Source organism: Acinonyx jubatus, chromosome C2, assembly GCF_027475565.1.
Source record: "Acinonyx jubatus isolate Ajub_Pintada_27869175 chromosome C2, VMU_Ajub_asm_v1.0, whole genome shotgun sequence".
NCBI classification, from domain to species: Eukaryota; Metazoa; Chordata; class Mammalia; order Carnivora; family Felidae; genus Acinonyx; species Acinonyx jubatus.
Genome location: NC_069384.1, coordinates 154,730,996 through 154,744,140, shown reverse-complemented (window position 1 = coordinate 154,744,140; position 13,145 = coordinate 154,730,996). Strand labels below are relative to the sequence as shown.

Genomic DNA, 13,145 nt, shown 5'->3' with positions numbered 1-13,145 from the left:
CACACCGGGGATGTAGGTAGCCAGAGAGGGCAGCGATATGTGCATTAGAAAGGTCGAAATGAATGTCGATCCACATACTGCTCTCTTCACTGTTTTGGTGAAGAATAGGCTATGTGACCTTGATTTTCCATTGAAGGAAATCATGAAAATAAAAACTGATCACAACGATTGGGAGGGAGTTTAGGGAGGCCAAAGTGCTTTACCCCAGGTAGGCTGCAGACAGCCTTCGCAAAGGGCAGAGCTCTCATCCACTCAGGATCTCCTGGCCAACAGGAAACCTCACACTAATCTTCTGTTTTGGAAGCAAAGTAAGTTTCATGTTGTTTAGTTTGTTTTTTGAGCTTCCACGAGATGGCATGTATTTAAAGTAGGCATGTTGGTGCTACTCCCGAGGATCCTAACCAGTTGGACTGATCCTGACAGATTTTCTCAGTATAATGAAAAGCCAGGCGGAGCCATGCCCACTGGTAGGTAGCCACAGGGTTTGAGATGCAGGTTTAAAAAAAAAAAAAAAAAATGCGGTACTGAACTGGGACGGCTCTACTCTAGACATTCGTTGGTGTAGACGGCTACGTTAGAGGGAGATGGCCTGATTCGGAATTTGTTCTGATATTAGAGGGTGAGGACCGTGAGGAGGACATCTACTAACTCATACTTCTTTGTATTTTTTCCGTAAACTTTTAGTTTGACATCATTTCGAACTTACAGAGAAGTCACAACGATAACGTAGAAAAAAGCAATACAGAGGACTCCCATATACGCTTCCTCTCAACTCACCATTTGGTTCATACTTTGCTGCCTTTGCCTTGTGAGCCTCTCTCTCTCCCTCTCCGCCCTCCTTTTATCTGAACCGTTCAAGAGTCAACTGCTGCTGTCGTGACCCTCTGCCTCCAAATACTACTTGCGATTTCTCATGAAGAGAAAGAGCTATAGCGTCTCCTCCCAGGCCTCCTTCCCTGAAAAAAAATCTACTTACATATGCTATCATCTTGCCATCAGAGTCAATTTCACGTGTCGCAGAACTAAAGATTCTAAGAACCTAAAATAAAGCCTTCCTTTCTCTTCAACTTTATATTTCCTACATAGCAGTCATGTTAATAGAACATTATATGGTGTTTTAAAGTATGTTTCCCTTATGGTTACGTCTTTAAGCCAAATAGTCTATCCGCAGCTATTGGATGGGCCAAAAAAAAAAAAAAAAAAAAAAGTCTGGATTATTAGAGAGAAATCATGAAAATATGTCAAATACATGTGTTTTAAACTTTGGGGGCTTAATTTTAAATCGTTATTTTTTGGGGGGGTAACTTTTAATTTTGTTGTGATTTGTAACTTATCGGAAAGTAAAAATATCTTTTCATATACTCATTATCCAGTTTGTTTACATTCTCCTGCATTTGCTTTGTCATTATCTCTCCATACGTAAAAAAAGTATGTATAAATCTTTTCTGTATCATTTGAAAGTAAGTTGGAAATATCATGCCTCTCTATCTCTTAAATACTTCAGTGTGGGGGCGCCTGGGTGGCTCAGTCGGTTGAGCATCTGCCTTTGGCTCAGGTCATGATCTCCCGGTTTGTGGGTTCAAGCCCCGTGTCGGGCTCTGTGCTCCAGGAGCCTGGAGCGTGCTTCAGATTCTGTGTCTCCCTCTCTCTCTGACCCTCCCATGCTCATGCTCTGTCTCTCAATAATAAATAAACATTAAAAAAAAAGTTTAACTACTTCAGCGTGTATTTCCAAAGTACAAGGACATCCTCTTAGTATAATACTATTATCTAATCTGCCATTCATATTAAAATTCATGCATTGTCCCAATAGTAACCATTTTAGCTGTTTTTCTCCCAGCCCAAGGTCTAATCTAGAATCATGCATTGCATTAGTTGTCCTGTCTCTTTAGTCTTCTTTAATCTGGAATAGTTTTACATCCTTTCTTTGTATTTTTGTATTTTCTGACCTCGACAATTTTAAGGCTTACAAAAATTATTTTGCCTGATTTGCTAGGTTCATGAAAGAGATTCAAAATCATGACCAGCTTTAAGTGTCAATGTTAGTATAATTCGCGCTGGCCACTGTGCCATATTCTTATTGGGATGCACCAACCATGTCTAAAGAGCTCTTTCTTCTGTGTCAGCCTTGATCAAAAATTGTCACTATTTGCACTTTTTTTCCTCACCACCTAATGGGTGTTTATTGGAAACATTCTATTGGCCAATATTTAGTTGTATTTTACCACACTAGTATATATAGTTTTACCACTACTATTATAATAGTACAAATAATGTCATGGTTAGGAAAAAAATTAAACATGATCAAATTGCGACCAGTATGTCTACGTGTTTCAGTACACATATTTTTAAAATGGTGGACTCAAGATCTATATGAAGAAAACTACAAAACTCTGATAAAAGAAACCGAAGAAGGGGCGCCTGGGTGGCTCAGTCAGTTAAGTGTCCAACTTCGGCTCAGGTCACGGTCTTGCGGTTCATGAGTTTAAGCCCCATCTCGGGCTCTGTGCTGACAACTCAGAGCCCGGAGCCTACTTCGGATTCTGTCTCCCTTTCTCTCTACCCCTCCCCCTCTCACGCTATGTCTCTCTCTGTCTCTCTCTCTCTCTGTCTCTCTGTCTCTCTCAAAAATAAACATTTAAAACATTGGAAAAAAGAAACCAAAGAAGAATTAAGTAAATGTGGATATATTCTATGTGTGTGGATATTGTCAAGATACCATTTCTTCCCAACTTTACCATGATTTCAATCAATATCCCAGCAAGTCATCTTGTGGCTGTCAGAAATAGACCCACATAAATATAGTCAATTGATCTTTGACAAAGAAGCAAAGACAATACAATGGTGAAAAGATCATCTTTTTCAGCAAATGGTGCTAGAATAACTGGGTGTCCACATGCTGGAGAAGGAGGAGGAGGAGAGAGGAAGGAGGAGGAGGAGGAGGAGGAGGAGGAGGAAGAAGAAGAAGAAGAAGAAGAAGAAGAAGAAGAAGAAGAAGAAGAAGAAGAAAGAAAGAAAGAATCCAGACACAGAACTTAGATCGTTCACAATAATTAAATCAAAATAGGTCATAGAACTAAATGTAAAATACAAAACTCTAAAACTCCTGGAAGATAACATAGAAGAAAATCTAGATGATCTTGGGCATGGTGGCATGGTGTTGACTTTTTAGAAACAACACCAAAAGCATAATCCATGGAAAAAAAATGATATACTGGACTTCATTAAAATTTAAAACTTCTGCTCCACAAAAGAAACTGTTAAGGGAATGAAAATAGAAGACACAGACTGGGAGGAAACATTTACAAAAGCCATACCTGGTCAATGGCTGTTATCCAAAATACACAAAGAACTCTTAAAATTCTACAATAGGAAAACAACCTGATTTTAAAACAAGCAGAAGATTTGAACAGACAGCTTACCAGACACCCTTACATGCTGCAAAGAAATACACATATAAAAAGATGTTCCACATCATATGTCATCAGGGAAATGCAAATTAAAACAATAGTGACATACTATTACACACCTATTAGAATAGCCAAAACCTGGGGGCACCTGGGTGGCTCAGTCGGTTAAGCATCCGACTTCAGCTCAGGTCATGATCTCACAGTTCGTGGGTTTGAGCCCCACATGGGCTGAAGCAGCCTGGAGCCTGCTTCAGATTCTGTGTGTGTGTCTCTCTCTCTGCACCTCCCCCTCGCACACTCTCTCAAAAATGAATAAATGTTAAAAAATTTTTTTAAAAATAGCCAAAACCCAAACCCTGACACCACCCAATGTTGGTGAGGATAAAAAGTAGTGAGAACTCCCATTCATTGCAGGTGGGAATGTCAAATGTAAAATGGTAAAGCCACTTTGGAAAACAGTCTGGAGGTTTCTTACAAAATGAAACTTACTCTGACCACATGATCCAGCAACTGTACTCCTTGGTATTTACACAAATGAGCTGAAAACTTATGTCCACACAAAAACTTGTGCTATCACAGATGTTTATAGCAGCTTTCGTCATAATTGCCAAAACTTGTAAGCAACAAAGATGTCCTTCAGCAGGTGAATGGGTGATATCCAGATAATGGATCTATTCAGAATTAGAAGGAAATGAGCTATCAAGCCATGAAAACACTTAAATGCATACTACTAAGTGAAAGAAGCCAACTTGAAAAGGCTGCATAATATATGATTCCAGCAATTCTGGAAAAAGCGAAGCAATGAATGTAGTAAAAAGATCAGTGGTTTCCATGTGTTGGGAGGAAGAAGGGATGAGTAGGCAGAGCACAGAGGATTTTTGAGGCTGGGTGGCTATTCTGTATGAAGCTATGATGGTGGATAAATGTCATTATACATTCGTCCAAACCAATAGAATGTTGAACATCAAGAGTAAAACCTAATGTGGGGTGCCTGCGGGGGGGGGGGCGGGGGGCTCAGTCGGTTAAGCATCTGGCTCTTGATTTCAGCTCAGGTCATGATCTCACGGTTCTTGAGTTCAAGCCCCATGTTGGGCTCTGCGCTGACAGTACAGAGCCTGCTTGGATTCTCTCTCTCTGCCCATCCCCTACTCACTCTCTCTCTTTCCCTTTCTCAAAAATAAGTAAATAAACTTAAAAAAAGAAAGAAAGGAAAGGAAACCAAAAAATAAACATAAGAACCTCACTGGACATGAAACATGATCTACAGCCCAAGTTGCATAGAGATTCCTCTATGTGTCCTCTGCTTCCTGGACACCAACCTTTATAACTATCCATTATAAAAATTGTAATGAGTCTTTAAGAAAGTTGCCTAAATTGGGGATCTGCCAAAATCTTAATAAGCAAAAGCCAAGTAGCTTCATATACATAGCATATGAGAAAGTATGTTGAACTATGGGACTTATAAAATTCTAGGTTGGCTTCCAACCTGTTTGGGGCCACTAAGGTTTTTAACTTAACACATTTTTTTTTTAATTTTAGAAAGGTTTTGATTTTTCATAATTTTCAAATTTTTTGATTTGAAACAATTTCAAACTTACAGAAAAACTGCAGGAATGATGCAAAAAATTCCCTTACACACTTCTGCTAGCTTCCCTGTCAATGTTATCACAATAGTTTTTATTTTATATAACTTTATTTTTAATCATAAAATTATTACATGCTCATTGGAGGATATTAGAAATATACAGAATACCTACAAATATTTTGTGACACTTAGCGGGGACTTCTAAAGGGTGGTTCAAGCAGCCAGCAGAAACAAAATGTACACAGCATTTACAAGATACAACAGTCATCCCCAGCCTCGTTCTGGACCATTTCTCCCGCCTTTTCATTGTCTCTGCCTATGGCAACATTCTGGAAAATGAAGTGGAAAGAAGGCCACGTTCAGATAACAATGAGCCGAAGATTCTCTTTGATATCTTCTAAGTACCCTTTTATCACAAGTCTTTAGCACAAGGGTTACTTGAACAAAAAGGCTACTCAGTATAAAAGGAATAAGTCCCAAGGATCTAATCTATAACATGTGACTATAGTTGGTAACACTGTATTATATAATTGAAATTTGCCAAGAAAGTAGAACTTAAATATTCTCACACCCTTCCCCCCAACACACACAAAACAAATATATATAGCGATGGATGTGATCATCAACTTGATGGGGGAATCCCTTCACAATGTATACATATATCAAATATTCATGTATACTTTAAGTAGCTTACAGTTTTGGCAATTATACCTCAATAAGCGTGGAGGAAAAAAAGAATACCAAAAAAAGATAAACAACATACATATCATCCATAATCCACTGTGGAGCTCTAACCACCATTGACGTCTCTTTTAGTCTTTTGTCCAAGTTAGATAGGCTAAAAATTTTATTTTAACTGGTTTTTAGGGGCAATGACTGGTATTTTCTTCCAAGTCTGGGACTAGCATGAGGCAAGTGAGATCTGTAGGGCATGAAATTTAGGAGGCACTCATTCTCAGGATTCTGTAGAGTCAACATTTACATGACCCCAAGAGTTAGTATTTTCTTAAATTTTGTGCTGTAGTCACCTCTTTTCCCTGTCCAGTTTCTTTCTATGATTTCTCCCCACCTTCAAGATGTGACAGCAGGAAGACAACAGCATATCTCCTCTTCACTTGATAGTTTCAAAATCCTTAAGGAATGGAAATGGCTTAAAATACAGACAATGTTTGGGAGGGAAAAAAACCCCAGAATAATGTAAGGGCCAACTCCTGTCCTGTTACTAAATATGATTCTAGAAGTAGAGAGGAAAGAAGCAAAGGAAGGAAAACAGAAAAATGATGGAAGTTTAAATAGAGATGAATCCTTGCACCTTGCTCACCCCTGGGCACACCCCTGGCACCAACCTACTGGAGCACACCATGCCCCAGCACAGAATGAGATTAGCAGAAAGGATAGCGGAATCTACAGATGTCTTGAGGATAGGCATGAAGGACAACTCAGCAGTTAACTGCTCATGCCTGATAACCCAGGGATCAGATCTCTGGATGGTGGCGAGGATTAAGGGTCCTACTAAATTCCCCCAAAAGCTCTTGGAACTTAGATGCAACTTGAAGGAAAAGGGGGTGGTAGAGGGACACACAATTTGATCAAGATCAAATTTTCACCACCCTAGCGGAATGGAGGCTTACAAGGATAATTACATAGGAAATTATATAGAAGGGGAGGAAAAAGATGTAACATGGTTTTTTTGCATATTTGAACCTGTTCCCTAAGATTTGAGCCATTACCCAAGTACAGAATGACCCCTTGTGTGCATCATATCATACGCTCATGGGATATGAATGGCCAAGTGAAAGGCTGAAGCTATATGGCAAGGATTCAGCCTTTCAGAAGACAAAGGATCCTCTCAAGAGCTCTCTTAACACTACATCTTTCTTTCTTTTTTTAAAATTTTTATTTATTTGTTTATTTATTCTTTTAAAGTAGTCTCCATGCCCAATGCGGGGTTCAGACTCACAACCCAGAACTCAAGGGTTGCATGCTTGGGGCACCTGGGCGGGTCAGTCGATTAAGTGTCTGACTTCAGCTCAGGTCATGATCTCACAGTTTGTGAGTTCGAGCCCCGTGTCAGTCTCTGTGCTGACAGCTCAGAGCGTAGAGCCTGCTTCTGATTCTGTGTCTCCCTCTCTCTCTCTCTGCCCCTCCCCTGCTCACACTCTGTCTCTCTCTCTCTTTCTCTCTCTCAAAAATAAATAAACGTTAAAAAAAAAAAAAAAAAAAGGTGCATGCTCTACTGACTGATCCAACCAGGTGCCCCGAACACTATGTCTCTCTTTATCTTCTCAACCTTATATGTTCAACTACCTATACAATTTTCCCTAGTTAATATTTCTCCACTTCCAACTTTTTGTTTGGAAATCTTATATGCCCTGCCAAATCCAGCACCTAAGACCATGAAGCTATAAGCACTCCTTCCCTATCATGTTGAGATTCTACCATATGTACATAGAGAATATTCAGTATTTTTTTGTAAATAAAGGACATGTGGCCTCAAATTATACTTATGGCTCCCCGTGTCTTACCTCACTAACTAGTTTGCACTTTTCCTGAGGGTACCGACTGTTTTAATAGTACCCAGTACATATATTAGGTGCTCAGTGTATACGCAGGAAAGAATGAATTCCCAGGTTGCCTATCCAACAAAATGGAATACTTAACATCTTAGATTGGGTTCTCCCAGAAGCAGACTGAGCCACAGATTCAAGTGGAAGAGATTTATTAAGGAAGTGCTCCCAGGACAGAATAGCAAGGCAGTGGGGAAGCAGGACAGGCAAGAGGAGGCAGACAGACAAGTATACAATTTTAGATGAATTCCTGGAGTCAGTCTGATCCTGTGGGGAGTTCTGGGGCATAATTTACACCTCTGAGTTCATCCAGTCTTGAGGCTGAGGAGCTGGGCTTCGTACACTCTCAACTAGTCAGTGGCCAACTGCTGGTCACCTTCAGAGATGTGAACTCCTGGAATCTCCAACCTTCCAGCTGGAGGTGACTCCAGTAGCCCAAGGGCAACCCTACAAAGAAGGTGGCTGGTGTACCCTGAAGAGGGTTCTCAGGGGATCTGAGCAGAGTACCTGTGTGTCCCCCGGGCCTGGCAACGAGCACAGTCTTCGAGCACTGCTTTGAGTCATTCTGAGCATGGAGCTCCTGGTAATCCTGGGTTTTTGGTTTGTTGATTGGTTCCTTTTTCCTTTTGTTTTTTGTTTGGTTTTGTTTTTGCCGATTTATATCCAACCTCCTTGTATTGCTATACAGAACGGTAAAAAAAAATTTTTTTTAGTCTTAAACAAAAACAAATACCAGATAGTCCAAAGATTTATATCTATAAAAGGAAACCATAAAAGTCCCTGGTCAAAGGCTCAGAGCTGCTTTGGGAAGGTAGGATCTTGAGAAGATTAAACTGCTCTAACAGAAGAAAATGGAAAGAATTTGGTGTGTGTGTGTGTGTGTGTGTGTGTTTCTCTTTGGAGAGGGCAAGCACAGAGGAGAGGAGTGAGCACAGAAACGAGGGATGGAACCAAAAGACGGCTGAGAACAAGAGTGTCTGATGTTTGATTGTGAGATGCTTCTGTGTCTCCACTTCCCTAAACATTCCTTGTAGACGGATACGTACTCAGAACCTCGGGGAAGCAGAAGCCATTTTGGGTCTGAAAATGTAGAAATGGATGAAGACAGGGTAGAGACAAAGGAACAGCCTCTAGCTGCGCGATGGAGAACAAGAATTCAGCTGGAGGCGGTCAGAGCCAGCACAGCCATGAGACCATAACTCCATAGGGAATTCACAGAGATCTTGGCCGGGCACTGGGTTTCCTTTTCCCCGCAGCAAGGAATGTGCACACCCGGGCCAATCTTATCTGGACCTTTCCAACAACTGGACTACACTAGGGGACTAAAAGCACTTCAAAATATCTTTATGAGATACTTTGACAGAATAATATGCAACCATAACATGGGAGAATTCATGGGAGTTGTGTGACAACACAAAACAAAAAAGAGATGGGACGGAACGAGAGCCCAGACAGTAAAGGTCTTAGCACAGGTTCTCGTACTATATACTCTTGCTCCCAGTGGCTTTTGCAATGACAGGCACAGAGCTACTCACTGCATCTGACTCTTCTCTGAAAACCTTAATAATGAAACAGGGGGAGGGGCGCTTGGGTGGCTCAGTCGGTTAGTCAACTGACTTCGGCTCGGGTCACGATCTCGAGCCGGGTCATGGGGTCCCGGGTCCCGGGTTCGTGGGTTCAAGCCCCGCGTCGGGCTCTGTGCTGATGGCTCAGAGCCTGGAACCTGCTTCGGATTCTGTGTCTCCCTCTCTCTCTGTTCCTCCCCTGCTTGTTCTCTGTCTCTCTGTGTCTCTCAAAAATAAATAAACATGAAAAAAACTTTTTTTTTTTAAATAATGAAACAGGGAGTCTGAAGAATGGGCTCATTGAAATCCTCTTGGCATCATTCCTGTCTGAGAAGCTGTTCCCTCGCTCATGTTGGCTCGACCCCAAGTCGCCTATGCACTTTGGACAACTGGCTGGCTAGCATTTCCTTTTCTATAATGTGTCAAATTTCTTCTAGTCTATCCTTCTTTGTAAAGCCTTAACAAGCTTTGATATTAAGGAAAAGTGGGCTATTCATGACCTGACAGCTTTTAGAACGGTACAGAGTAGTTCCTGAGACCAGGAAATCACTATATGTGTTTGGCTGAAGTAGGAAAGGGTTTGGAATTTTCAGGAAACAGCAACTGGTTCCCTGGGATTGGGTATGTTAGGTGTATGAAAGCTGGAAAGATCATAGGAGCCAGGTCAACAGTTTATAATCTGTCTTTTGGAATTAAAGAGGTTCATGAAGATTTTAAGTAAAAAAATGTAACATCAAATTTTGAAAGGGAAAGATCACTGGCTGCAAGTGAAGAACAGGTCAAGGAGAAGCCAGGTGCCGTAGACTGCTCAGACTTATATAACAAAATACCATGGGCTGTGTGGCTTAAACAACAGACATTTATTTCCCACCATTGTGGAAGCTAGGAAATCTGAGATCAGTACCAGCACAGTCAGGGTGCAGATAGCTACCTTCTTGTGATGTCCCTACCTGGGTGGGGGGAGGGAGGGAGGGAGGAAGGGAGAGAGAGAGAGAGAGAGAGAGAGAAGAGAGAAAGAACTAATCCCATCATGGAGACCCTACGTTCACGGCCTCATTTAAACATAATTATCTCCTCCAAACCCCACCTCCTAACACCACCACATTGAACTTCAACCTAAGAGTTTTGAGGGACACATTCATTCCATAATACCAGGGAATAATTTCTTAAGGAGGTTGTTGCAATAATTTAAGATGGAAGATGTAGTTCTCTACTCTTGGAGTGAGATTCTCACGACTATCAAAAATCTGAGTGACACGTTAGGAAAATAAAGACAGAATGGTTTCCTCATCAAGGCGCCTGGGCGGCTCAGTTGGTTAAGCGTCCGACTCTTGATTTCAGCTCAGGTCATGATCTCACAGTTCATGAGTTCAAGCCCTGCCTCAGCCTCTGCACTGACTGTGGAGCCTGCTTGGGATTGTCTCTCTCTACATAAATACATAAACTTAAAAAAAAAAATGATTTCCTTATCAATTACTTCAGATACACAGATACCTAAAAGAAAAAGTCAGGCTTTGTGGACTTAGGCTGACTGTTGATTGCCAAATGCACAGTAAGGTAATACAGGATGTTAAAGCTGTGTGACCTTTAATATCCTTGTGACCGCCTTGTGACCGCCTTGACATGGTTCCCCTAACTGGGGTGTCAAACCAGATGTGGCACCTCATGTTCTGAGCTCAGGCTGGAAACACTAATGATGATCCAAGATGAACTCACCTTGACATCCTTGATTATGTTTTTCAAAGACCCTTTCTCCAAATAAGGTCACATTCACAGTTTCTAGGGTGAGGACACGGCCATATCTTTTGGGAGGCCACAACTAAACCCACTCTAGATATTCTGGTGCCATAGTTCTCAAAGTGAGTCCATTATTTTCATAATAATACTAAGACAATATTGCCTTGTTCGCGGGTTGATATTGGCACTGATGCTACAGAAGAATACGGGGCAAAACTGCAGTTTTCTTAGCATGAATTAATGCAGCGACACCTGAGAAGTGACACTGACAACGGCACCTGAGAAGGTGAGGTTGGGACGGTGTGCGGTGAGAAGAGAAGTGGAGAGGCAGGTCTTTTCTGGAGCTGGATCTGTGGGAGCCATAGTGGAGCCTGGCGGGGCTAAGCAGGAACGAACAGCTGAGGCCAAGGCAAAGTGCAACTCTGGTTGAGGGGGAAGGGTTGAGAAGCAGGCACCAGAGAATCTGTTATCAGAGACTCAGGGTTCAGAAAAAACGATCCAGCTCTTGGGACAGTCGTGGTTACTGGCCTGGGCCTCTCTTTCCCGGGTAAGAGTTTTTGGGGACCTGGGGTATGAGATACAGATATAGTCATTGTGGCAATGAGTGTGTATTGTCTCCTAAAGGGACTATGATGACAACCAGCCCTTAGAACGCATAGATGTGCAGAGGCTGGGAGCTGAGGGCAGACTGGCTTGGGTTTTGTCTTAGTCTGGGTTTTTCCAAAGGCAAGGATTTGGGTGCAAATAGTTGATTCAGAAAGTGACCCCCGGAGGCACCTGGGTGGTTCAGTTGGTTAAGTGTCTGACTCTTGATTTTTGGCTCGGGTCACGATCACATGGTTCGTGTGTTCAAGCCCCACTTAGGTCTCTGCCCTGATGGTGCAGAGCCTGCTTGGGATTCTGTCTCCCTCTCTCTCTGTCTCTCCCCTGCTTGCTCTCTATCTCCCCCAAAATAAATAAAAATTGGACTTAAAAAAAGAAAGAAGAAAGAAAGAAAGAAAGAAAGAAAGAAAGAAAGAAAGAAAGAAAGAAAGAAAGAAAGAAAAAAAGAGATCCCTGGAAGGGTGGTGAGAGTGAGACCTGGAAGGAAGACAGCCAGGAAAGGGAACTTTAATGAGCCAGTTACTACTGGGGGTAATTGGGGTTCAGTCCCTCCGAGGTCTGTGAACAATGTTTGGGATTGTCTCACAGAGAGGAAGGGAAGCTGGGGTCTTTATCTACCAATTCCTGAACCTCTTTGGTTGCAGCTTGTTCCTGGGGTCTCAACCCCACAGCAACTCTCATTGCCAGGGAAGAGTGTGGGGACAGAATGCCGAGCTGAATGTATAGAGCTGTCTGTAGGTGTCGGAGCTGAGAGTTTTGAATCTCCTTTCCCGGGCATATTTGTTATGTGACTTTTCTTCTCTGTGCTTCAATTCACTCATCTATGGAAGCAGGATGATAGTAATCAAACCTTTAGGGTTTCCATGAGAATTAAATGACCCAAGACATGTAATGTGAACTGCTTAGAAAACTCCCAGGAGCAGAGTTCATAGTATAGTGCTCATGTTATATCTGCGACGTTCGTTAAACTGATTTGTCAAATTAATTACATTTACCTCCCTCTCTCACTTTAGAAAAGTGATCATTTATTTGGCATAAATTGCTCTTTTTTTTTTAAGCAACCTGATGTGTTTTTTTTCTTAACAGATTTTCCAGCTTCACTAGTGTTTACAATTGTGAATTTCCTTCCATCATTCATCATTATTTGTTAGCTGTGTAGTCTTTCATTAACTGAGCTGACTTCAGTGTTCTGAAAACCTCAACATTGTCACTGCCGCCACAAGCAAGAAGACAACTAAAATACCTTGCACTTTACCTCTCCCTGAGTGACAACACAAAACATGATAGATGTATTCATATTTTCCAACTACAATATAGATCTCTAGAGATATTCTGCATATATTGAGAAGTTTACCTTGATAAACACAGGTTTTTATATTTTTGTTTTTATTTTTAAATTTTATTTATTTATTTATTTATTTATTTATTTAGGAGAGAGAGTTGGGGAGGCACAGAGGAAGAGGGAGAGAATTTTAAGCAGGGTCCACATTCAGCACGGAGCCCAGTGCAGGGGCTCGATCTCACAACTGTGAGACCATGACCTGAGCCAAAATCAAGATGCTTAAGCAACTCGGTCACTCAGGAGCCCCATTTTTGATTGATTGATTGATTGATTGATTGATTTTTGCCTAAGTATCAATTGAGGTGGAGCTAATATTACAACCTCAGAGATGGTTTG

At 41.5% G+C, this 13,145-nt stretch overlaps 1 long non-coding RNA gene across 3 annotated transcripts in view; it reads left to right on the top strand.

The window, feature by feature from the left end:
- The window catches only part of LOC128315348 (uncharacterized), a 76,886-nt gene that overhangs the window by 55,059 nt on the left and 8,682 nt on the right, over positions 1-13,145 (top strand). The gene's annotated exons all lie outside the window — the stretch shown is intronic.